The sequence below is a fragment of the Euphorbia lathyris genome, chromosome 6, assembly GCF_963576675.1.
Source record: "Euphorbia lathyris chromosome 6, ddEupLath1.1, whole genome shotgun sequence".
In the NCBI taxonomy this organism is placed as follows: Eukaryota; Viridiplantae; Streptophyta; class Magnoliopsida; order Malpighiales; family Euphorbiaceae; genus Euphorbia; species Euphorbia lathyris.
The window spans coordinates 20,063,010-20,075,122 of NC_088915.1; positions in this window are offsets into that span (position 1 = coordinate 20,063,010).

A 12,113-nucleotide genomic window follows, 5' to 3' on the forward strand; every position below is an offset into this window, starting at 1 on the left:
TTCGTGTCCTTGTTGGTGTAGGAAGACGTGGGGTCAAACGTGGCTTCGTGGGGGCGGAATTGGTCTTTTTGACCAATTCCCGCAGGGTTGCTCGCCGAGCAGGCGCCTGGCGGCCTGCTTGGCGAGCAGGCTCCTGCTCGGCGAGCAGGCCTCCAGGGGCCTGCTCGGCGAGCAGAAATGGCCCACGGGGCCCTGTTCGTCGAGCGTTTTTGCCCGGAATGCTCCCGAAGCGTGCCGAACAACCTCGATGTCCTTTTTCGCCCGAATTTACACCTGCGCACGTATAGAAACTCCAGATAACATTAGTCCAAAGGCTAAATTGATCCGTCAATCGCTTATTTTGAGCAAACGCTTCGTTTGGTGCGACTTTTGACGGATCAATTAGCTTCAAAAGATAACGGAATTATAATATGCACGCCATTTTGGCCGTATTTGCCTAAATTGATCATAAAACGAGCCTAAACAACGAAAAGTAAATAAAACGTTTCCAATTTCTAACTAACTCACACAAAAGCATTTAAATGCGAGAATTGCTCGCTTATTAACAAAATAACGCTAAAACCCGTCCTAAAACCGTGCCCAAAGATAGGGGTTTTTGACCCCTATCAAACCTCCTCGCACTTAAAACTTTACTTGTCCCCAAGTAAACTAAAAAAACTAAACCCGCAATCACAAGCAAGCTAGAAAACCTCCCGGTTTGACTAGGTGCTTGACACAATTTCGAGCATCTGTAATTACATGCATTCGGAAAAACAAAGTAGAGACACGATATCCAAAAGCCGCATTTCAATTATCATAGGTCATAGTTTTAAGCAAAAGGACACATGTTCAATTAAACGAGCTTGAGGGGATCGCTAAGTAAAACACCTCACCATAGATAGTTCACTCATTTCACACAATTTTAGTGGCTAAAGTGTTTACTCTCGGCTTATGTTCTTGCTTAGGATTACGTTGATTTTGCACGTTCATCCGCGTTCCTCTACTATGCTATATGATTCCGATGATATCAAAAACAGCCTCTAATCGGGGTTGTAATGTGGTTAGAGGGTTAAAGGTACAACAAGGGTTAATAGTTCTAGCGCTACAAAAACTAAGTTTAAATGGCATTAGCAAATATAAAGTGACTGAGCTTTTTATTCATCCCTTATTATTTTCTTTTTGGGATGTTTTCTTCGAGATGTTTTTTGATTTTTTCTAAGAACTGGGGAATGGAGTTCTTCCCTTTTGTTCGTCTCTTTTCTTTTCTTTTTCTTTTTCTGTTTTTCTCTTTCTTTTTCCCTTTTTTTTTCTTTTTGGGGTAGTGATGCTCATTCACTTTTTAGCCTTTTGGCTTGCTACTGAAATGCCATAAACAAAGATAAAGCGCTAGAAGAAAACAAAGGCTCTAATTGAGCTTTGTAAAAGAAATTGGGTTAAATAGCAAACCAAGTTGTGGTTTGCAAAAACAGGTTAGAACGAAAGAAAAATCTATAAACTACAAAAATGTAGGCTCAAAGGGGCTTCCTAGAGTGGATGAAAAAGAAAAAATAAGGTAAAGAAAAGGGTTAATTCTAATGAGGCTGATTCATCGTTTATCATCTCAAACCATTGCATGTAGGTTCAACACAGTATTAGGTGCAAAATCTGTAATCTTCCACAAGTCAAAGCATTCACACAAAAATGTCAAGAAAAAGAGCTTTTTGATGTTCGCTCTTAGGCTCAAATTCAACTCACAATTCTTTGGGTTTCAATTTTGTGTTTACTAGTTTTCCCCAAACTCAAGTTTAATGTCACATGCCTTCGATTCTTAAGTTATCTACCTAAGTAATGATTTTAGCATTCCTTCAAAAGTAGGGTCTAAATGCAAACTTTAGCTCATGCTTTTACAAATACAAGAGTTGTGTCCTACGCCTAAACTAGTTGTCATGCAATTTTAGATTCGGTTCTCAGCTCTCAAAGATAAATAACGAAGTTTAGATTCGAAGGAGGTTCACGGTTTTAGGTCCTAAACATGCAAAACCTAAATAAAACCCGAAAACGCTAAACTAAACTAGACACGACGCAACAACAATTAAAAATTTATACAATTTTTGTAAGTTTGTCTACCCCTCCTCCTCACGCTAAAAATATGCAATAAGTTCCAACATTGCATCACAAATCATGAAGTACGAGTGTAAAGAGTTAGGGTGGAGAAGACAACTTACTGATCGGCCGGGGGGTATGGCCAAGGCATGTTGTAGCGCTCGCAGTAATCTGCCGCTACGTATTCAAGACCCGAAAGCCTTCGGTCCATATTCTGCTCAAAGTTGGTGAACCGTTGGTCCATCTGTTGAACAGTGTTAAAGGTCCGTAGGTTAAGACCTCGCATCTCTGCCATCATGGTGTTGATGGCTTGGAACTGGGCCTCCGTCCCCGGCGCTTGGTGTTCCCTTTGGTCTCCTACTGTCGCAGGTTCTTCTTCCTCAGGTCCCTCGTCCCTATGCTGTTGTGGAACTCGTGCTCTTTTCCTCCCCCTTCTGCTAGAGCTTGCTCCTCCGGTTGGGTTCCTGTTTAAGACTTCATGTAAAGTAGATTTCCCCAAAAACTTGGAGTTAAGCAAAGTATGGTAAATAGCAATTTCGGGATTGTCCAAATTTTTGAATTGGCTCTCAAGTAGGTTGGTAACTAAGTGCCCAAGACCTAGGGAACCGCGTTTCCTACTCGTTTGGCTTGAGAAGCCTTCAAATATGGTCTTAACATTATTCACGTGTTTGTGGTTGGCTACACACCATAGTATGAGCAATTATGTCTTTGAGACTTTATTGCTCTCGTTTTTGCCCAACAAGTTGTGGGCCACAAATTTGTGAACAAGATTGAGAAGTGGGTCTCGGAGAGCGACTGGGCTAGCAGTCTGGGAGTCAAAGTCCGATATGCCTGTTAATTGTTCCCAAGCCATATCTTTTGTTAGAGGTTTCTCAAAATCTGAGATCGCCTCTGGGTCGTTATAGACTCCCATTAGGGCTGCTAGTGTGGTACCATCGAGACGGTAAGGTTTACCGTTTAGTCTAAAAGAATGCTTCCCACCGCCCAAGGGTAGCTCTTTTTTCCAAGTGGTTAAGAATTCCATAGTAAAGTTGTGATAAACTGGAGTCTGTTTCGTGGCTAGTCTATACCAGCCGTGGAATTTGAGGATTTCATTGAAATCCTTCTTTAAGCCTATACTCGATAAATAAGTTTGATCAACAACTATGTGTGTAGCAAGATCTTGCTTGGAAAATTTATCGTACAATATCCCCTCACGTTCATCAATAAGACCAAAGGGTGGATCATACTTAGCTTGGAGGCTTTCGTCGAACTCGACCTCAGATTCGGCTTCATTCTCGACGACGACCTTGGCTTTGCCTTTCCTACCCATAGTTCCTGAGGAATAGACCAAAAATGGAAAAGTTAGGACATATTTACAATTTTTAACATAAACCCCTAAATAAACCATTCATAGGCATAAACCATAGCTTTAGGGACTTTAGGGACTAAAACCATAAGTGTTTGGTCCCTAAGTGTTTTACCCGTAATCCACAAATTCGTGCAAAATTGGACATACCCAATGACTAAAACATGGTAAGAATGCAATTCATAACTCTATTGACAAGTTTCTAACTATAATTTGAATAGTTGAACTTTGAGCTAAAATGGGGATTTTTGCCCAAATTGAGCAATTTCTCCAAATATTCACAAATTGAGAATAGAAATCACACCTAAACTATAAATTAATCATTATGTCAACCTAAATTGCAAGGAAATCAAGAATTAGAAAGCAAACAAGAAATTAATTTGAGAAAAGAGAGAGAAACCTAAAACTTAGGTTTTTCTTAAATCTCAAAAATTATCACCCTAAGCTGAAATCTAAGCCTAGAAACATGTCAGAAATAAAAAATAGGTAAAGATTCATACCTTATATCTTGAATTCGGGTCAGAATGGTGGATTTGGGGGATTATGTTTTTGAAGAAGCAAAAGGAGAAGAAGAGGGGAAGAAAGAAAGAATGGAATAAAAGAAAGAAGAGAGAAGGGAAGGAGAAGGTGGGGAAGGTGATGATGAGTCACCCCCCTCTTTTTCTTATTCTTTTCTCTTTTCTTTTTTTCTTTTATTTATTCTTCCTTCTTTCTCTTTTTTTGGTTCGGGATCTTTAAAATCCCGAACAGCCCGTGTCGGCCGAGCCGGCTGACTCGGCCGACCAGCCCGGCGGGCTGGGCATTGCCTAACTCGCCCGGGTTGGGCGAAATTCGTTTTTTTTTTAATAGAGTGCGGGGGAACAAAGTTTGACAACGTAAATAAACAAACGAGATTAAAATTCAATTAACAATAAAAGAAAATAAAGACAGCAAGAAAAGGGAATGCATAATCGAATTGCTCAAACTTTGAATTAAAAATCGAGGAGAACCCGATTTCTCCCCCTTACTCAATCCTTTCTTAGGATCTTTGGATTCTTCTCCATTGTGCTCGGGAGAGAACCCTGTGGCCTTTCCTGCCTGTCCCTATTGATCTGAGCCACCTGATTGCTCAAATCCTTGCAGAAGGCTTCGTTGTTGGCAAGCCTAGCCGAGATCTCCTTCAAAAGAGTGATCACCTCATCAGATTCTTTAGGTGGCTGCATTGGCCCTTGGTTATGCTGTTGGTATGGGGGCATGCCAAGCCCTTGCTCTTTATGCTCTTGAACAAAACCGCTAGGAGGTCGAAGCACATTCTGATTTGAATTCCCGTAAGAGAGGTTCGGGTGCTGAGGCCTCCTGTAGTTGCCATTGTTGTTGTTGTTGTAGGAGTTGTAGTTGTTGGGGTTGGAGTTGTTATAGTTCTGATTGTATCTCGGCTGCCCCCCAACATAGTTAACCATCTCCACCCCATCTCCAGCGAAAGGGCTACCTGCTTGACAATCCTTTCCATTGTGGTCGCCGCCACAGTGCACGCAGGTGGGAGGTCGGCTGAGCGTAGCCAACAGTACGTCCATCTTCCTACTCAAATTCGTAACAACTGGATTTTGTTCCTGTTCTTCCACAGCAAATACCCGCTGCCTTGTGGGGCCGGCGAGCTTCTGTTCTTGCCACTGCACGCTCTTTCGGGCCAGCTCGTTAATCATGTCATATGCCTCTGTTGCTGTCTTCCTAAACAAATCTCCACCCGCTGCGGAGTCTACAATGGCTCTATTGGTGGATGTTAGTCCGTGATAGAAGACGCTTACTAACTGATGCTTGGGTATGTCATGATGAGGGCACATGCGCAGCATTTTTCTGAATCGAGTCCAAGATGTGTGGAGCGCCTCATGCTCAGGTTGGTGGAAGGATGTGATCTCACCCCTGAGCATTGCTGTCTTCGAGGGAGGGAAGTAGTAGGACAAGAATTCCTTCTCCAACCCTGCCTATGTCGTGATTGAACCGGGCTCTAGTGTTCTCAGCCATTCCAAAGCTTGCCCAGTCAGAGAGAACGGGAACAGTTTCAGTCTAGCAGCATCTTGGGGGACCCCATTGGTCCTTGCGGTGTCTGCGCACATTAGGAAGCGATCCAGATGATCATTCGGGCTCTCATGTGCTTCTCCTCCAAACAGTCCAGTCTGTTGGATCAAGTGAATTATACCAGACTTGATTTCGTATGTATTCGCCAGAATGTTTGGAGCAGCAATGCCGGACAGGTGCTGGTGTCGGTGCGGTGCCAGGATCTCGCTCATCAGACGAGTGTCATTTTTTGGTCCGGTGTTCTCAGCATCCCGCTCATTGTTCCGTTCATTGTCAGTCATCTTGATAGGCTTGATAGGCTCGATGATCTCATCTTGCTTCAGCTTTCCGATCTGTTTGCTCCTGCGAAGAGTACGTTCAAGTTCAGGGTTAAGAGGGACAACCGGTATTTTCACTGATCTCGTAGGCATACGCTGAGAAGAGATAAATACAGAAATAAATGAAAGCTGAAGGGAAATCATACACATCATACAGTTTTGTACATGTATAAGAACAGTATAAATAAACATATACAGACACGTATAGATGAAGTTGATAACTACATGTTCGTACAAACGAATATAAACAAGCGTAAGTATAAAGAATGGTTATCATAAATGAGTATATATAAACATGTGTATATAAACAAGTATAAACGGTATAGATACGCATGAAAAAGAATCATGATTATAAACGAGTGTGGTTATTATAAACAAGTATATATGATATTAACAAAGGATATATTCACAAGGAATGCCTAAACTAACAAGTCGACCTATGGTTCGATATTGCAGAAGAAATAAATCCCCGGCAACGGCGCCAAAAACTTGATGCGCCCTCATCTAAGGTTAGATGAGAACTCACTAAGGGATAAGTGTACCCCGTCGTTATCAAGTAATAAATTTCTGGTTTAAGTCCAGGTTATCGTCCACAGGATTTATTTCTGCAAGTACCGAACTACTCGATCTCGGATGTTATCTAGGCTTAGGGGGTTTTGAGTTTGTTTGTTTTAATTAATCTACTCCTAGGTTGAATTATGCTAATCCTAGCTAAGTTATCTAATTCTAACTAAGTTATCTAATTCTAGCTAAGTTATTCTACGCCTAACTAAGTTACTCTACCCCTAATTGATCTTTCATTAATGAAACTATTCGAAGGAACATGGTATGAACGATAATAATAAAGATAGATTATCAAGTCTATTGAATAAAAACCTAATCTGAGTCACTTGTATTCAAGGCGATTAACCCTACTTACCCTCCTGAGGTTCCTAGCGCATGATTCCCTAAGGCCGAAACTAGGTCTAAGGCTCAGTAAATTGGCGCTTAATCAACTAAGAGGTCGTCAATCTCCTAGGCTCTGACTAGGTCAGATTCAGCTCGCAATATGTGCCTACTAGATTTTGGGGCTTTTGAATGAGTTAAACCAATTGAATAAAGCGTAAGACAGAGATTAGACAAATAATCATAGAACAAAACAAGAGCTAAATTATTATTAAAGGCGAAGATAATTGTCACAAGATACAATAAGTCAAGTTCGGCAACTGTATCAAAGAGTACAAACATGGAAAGATAAAAAGGAGATACAAAAAATCCCTTTCAGGGAACCTGTTTACTCTGCAGCCGGCGACTTGATCTTAAGGACGGACCTTGATAATTCCTCGAGAAAAAGCTTTGAAGGAGCTTCAATGGAGGTTGAGGAAGATGGAGAAGATGGAGAGGAATTACAAGGGGAAAGCTAAAATAATTTACAAAAACGAAAGATGTCTAAATTACAATGGAAAAATCCTATTTATAGACGCGGCTCGGGCCTCGTTTTGACCTATTTTCATGTCCTTATTGGTGTAGGAAGACGTGGGGTCAAACGTGGCTTCGTGGGGGCGGAATTGGTCTTTTTAACCAATTCCCGCAGGGTTGCTCGCCGAGCAGGGCGAGCTACTCGCGACGAGCAGCCCCCTGCTCGCCGAGCAGGCGCCTGGCGGCCTGCTCGGCGAGCAGGCATGGCCTGCTCGGCGAGCAGGCCTCCAGGGGCCTACTTGGCGAGCAGGCATAGCCTGCTCGGCGAGTAGGCCTCCAGGGGCCTGCTCGGCGAGCAGAAATGGCCCACGGGGCCCTGCTCGTCGAGCGTTTTCGCTCGGAATGCTCCCGAAGCGTGCCGAACAACCTCGATGTCCTTTGTCGCCCGAATTTACACCTGCGCACGTATAGAAACTCCAGATAACATTAGTCCAAAGGCTAAATTGATCCGTCAATCGCTTATTTTGAGCAAACGCTTCGTTTGGTGCGACTTTTGACGGATCAATTAGCTTCAAAAGATAACGGAATTATAATATGCACGCCATTTTGGCCGTATTTGCCTAAATTGATCATAAAACGAGCCTAAACAACGAAAAGTAAATAAAATGTTTCCAATTTCTAACTAACTCACACAAAAGCATTTAAATGCGAGAATTGCTCGCTTATTAACAAAATAACGCTAAAACCCGTCCTAAAACCGTGCCCAAAGATAGGGGTTTTTGACCCCTATCAGTGGTGCTGCGAGCGGTCGGTGGTGCTGCGTGCAGCATGCGTTCGGTGGTGCGGCGTGCAGTCGGTGGTGCTGCATGCGGAGGACGAAGCAAAACAAGAGAAGAACAAAGGTTTTTTGCGATTTTGAGTTGCGGTGGATGAAGCAAGAGAAGAGAAAACAAACGAGGGTTTTTAATTTTTAGATTTTAGCCTTTAGGTCAGTTTTTGGGTAGACAGTATATAATTAGTATTTTATGTTTAAGTATTTACAAAAAAATATAAATTAGAATAGGTAGAATAATAATAAACGGTAGTATTTTAGGTAAATAAATAAATATATATTTTTAAATATATATATTAAACGGTTCGGTTAACCATTAACCGCGGTTTTTGTACACTTCAAACCGAAACCGAAAACTGAACCAGACTATTTTTTCAACCCTAAAAGAAAACCGTCGGTTCGGTTAACCACCTTTTCTGGTTTGGTTTTCCAGTTTTCGGTTCGGATACCGGTTTGACCGGTTTTTTTGCCCACCCCTAGACTACGTAGCCTTTTTTACAATATTCTAGACATCCTGGCATCCAAGTAATGTCTTCATTCGAATGCACCAATCGCATAATTGGTTTTGGTAAGCTGAGGGTATTGATAAGTGAGTTTGATATTGTCTGCCATTTTTTTTATAGGATCTCTGAAATAATCGGTTGAAAAAATAAGGTTATTTTGCGGAAGGGTGACTCTAAAAAACGTGGCTATGATATCACTTTGTTGAAAAGAGTGGGACTGAATAAGCTATTTATAAATGGATTATATATGAAATTTTGAAGGACTATCTTGTTTGCATAATATAAAAACGATAAATTTATACAAACATAACCTTACACACTCTTCACTCCAACTTTTATTATTGTCTTTGTATGTCCAAAAAAAAAACGAAAAACAAACTCTACTTATATAGAGTTGATTTTCGGATACAATTACAAGAGTCCACATGCTAACTTTGTTTTTTTATTGAGACATTAATTGTAGCCACCCATTCATTAAATCTCTCAACTAACATCACATGTTTTGTTTGAATTTTTTCTTTTGACCATGCTGCCTTCATTAATGATTTTTTATTTTATTTATTTTATTTTAAACAATTAAGTTTATTTATTATTTTAATCAGTTAGAGGTAAAATTGCCACTGACCCAAAATATTAAGAATATTTTTGCATCTTAACTCTTTAAGTTTTATATAATTTTATTTATTATATTAATTAAAGAATAAAAAGTAATATTAGTAATAAAATTATATTACTATTTATACACAATTAATATTTTTTGGAAGAGGATAATTAATTTTAATATTTTGATATTTTAATTTAAATATATCTTTCATATAATATATACTTTATGTGATAATTGTTATATATGCATTAGAGTTTTTTTGAGCAGATATGCATTAAAGATTATAATTTATTAATTAATAATCAGTTAAATAAAACCTAAGTTAAATAGTCATAGTCAGGGACGGATATACAATGGGGAAATGTGGCACTTATCTAGAAAGCAATAAAATTACAGCTATTATTTTATATTTCTGAAAATTTTCCCCCTCAGAAAATTATGCCGCCATTGATGTATGCTTGAGGTTGAGGAGCTGCTAAACTTGCACGAGGGAGGAGAAGGGTTCAAAACCTAATTTTTTTGGTCTAACAAAAAGACAACAAAAAATTACGTTTTCATCCCTCAATCTCACCCTCTCATTCTGTCGAGTCAAATGAAAATCTCCAAATGTGTTGGCTTCTTCCCTAAAAAACGAATCCCTAACTCTCACGATCTTTCGATTTCTCTTCCTCAAAACGAATCTGTAATCCCTAATTCTCTGCTGCTGCTGCTCTTCTCTTTCTTGTCCAGCCGTCATCGTCATCGTCGTCGCCTCCTCTTCTTTTTTCAGTCTCTCCTGCTGCTGATTGATTCAAGAACCCCATCTTCTGTTTTGCTATTCAAGAATCAAACAGACGGTTGAATTTAAGCGTTTTCTGCTTGCTTTGCTGCTCTTCTCTTTGTTTGATTTGCTTAATTTATCCTGAATTGTGTTTATTATTGGTTGGAACTTGCAGAGTTTGATTTGAACCGATTTAGTGATTTGAACCAATTTAGTGTTTTGAACCAATTGCTATCTTCAATTAATTGTTTTTTTTGTTAAGCAAGCGTTTGATTTGAGCCAATTTAGTGTTTTTAACCCATTGTTAAATTAAGCAAGGATTTGATTTGAACCAATTTAGGGGGCGTTTGGTTCACAAGGGGTAAGGGAAAAGGAATCAAGAAAGGAAAACTAAAGGAAAGGAAAGGAATAACCATTAATTCTCCTATGTGTTTGGATATGTTTAGGAGAGGGAATGAGGGTAAAGGGAATCTAATTCCCTAGAGGACATGAGGTAATGGCTTAACCTAAAGTGGGTAAAGGGAATGAGTTTTTTTTTTTGTAAACAAACAAGAACAAAGGGAATGAAACCCTCACATTCCCATTCCAATTCCTAAAGACCCCAAAACCAAACGCCCCCTTAGTGTTTTGAACCAATTGTTAAATTAAGCAAGGGTTTAAAAGAGCAATTTAACAAGCAAATTATTTGAATTGTACTCTCTGTGCTTAAGATCATGTGTGTAATAGCAATTTTGGATGTCAATTTAATTTTTTTTTTCTTATTGAAATTGATTTTGTAAATTTTATGATATCAACTTAGAGTATTATGTATTAAAAAATACTGGATTTTTGATGCATAAGAGGATAGCAGCAAGAGTTCAGAATTGTGAAAGCATATAAGATAGTAATTTTTTACTAGGAGGATATGCTAATATGCTATGCTGCAAATGACTCTTTTTCTCATTAAGAGAAATAGACAAAGATCATATTCTCCAACCCCATAATGTCACATGATATTTCTGAGTCTCTTCTTTACTTTATTTAGTTCCTTGTTTATTTATTGAAATAATTGCTAACTAATTTTAATACATACTATTTTAGTAAAAAAATATTAGTGTTTTTATAATTTAGTTGATTGTTCGGTTTGAGAGACATCCTTTAAGTGGATCCTTTTTCAATTAAATTTCTTTACGTAGACTAGGACTCGAACTCAAGATCTTTTAATTTAAGCAAGTTGAGGTCTTTTACCACTCAATTCAATATTAATTGGCTTAGTAAAAAATAATTAAATACATTATTGATTTTTTAACATATTAATTTATTGAAAATTATAAACATTAAACTAATTTATGGATTATTAATTAATAAATTAAGAACTCTAATGGTAAAAACACTTAGTGGCTCGTTAAGAGAACTCCACGATCTATTGATTTTAATTGGATTTTCAATTTATGGCTATTTTATTAACGATCTCCCCCTTAAATGGAAGAGACAAAATTAGAAAATAAGAATAAAATAATGCTAGCTAGGGCTGCGTAGGCAGCAACTAATTAGGAAAATGAAACAATACTTGTCAACAAAAATATTTTTGTGATGAACACAGGTTTGGGATCTAGTTACGGGAACTTGTACCATATAATCTTCTAAAAAAGACTGGTTAGGAGTCTTCCTTTCCTTACGGCCTTACCTATTTTGTTCAAACGGTTAGTGGCTCGTCGAGAGAGAACTCTACGATCTCTTGAGTTTTAATTAGATTTTCAACTAATGGCTATTTTACTAATACTCTCCTCTTTAAATGGAAGAGGTAGTATTACTTACAAAATAGGAATGCAATAATGCTAGCTAGTGCTAAGTAGGAAGTAATAATTAGAAATAAGAAACAACACGTTTTCATAAAAGTCAATATGCATTGATAAAATATTAAATTCTACATACTCATCAACAAAAATACTTTTGTTATGAACACGGGTTTGGGATCTAGTTAGAGGACCTTGTACCCTGTAATCTTCTAAAAAATAATGCTTAGGAGTTTTCCTTCCCTTATGGCCTTACCTATTTTATTCAAACAGTTTGTAGCTCGTTAAGGGAGAACTCCACGACCTCTTGAGCTTTAATTTGATTTTCAACTGATGACTATTTTATTAATGATCTCCCCTTTAAATGGAAGTGACAAATTACTAAATATGAATAAAATAATGCAAGCTAGGGCTGCGTAGGCAGCAACTAATTAGGAATATGAAACATAAGTTAAATAGT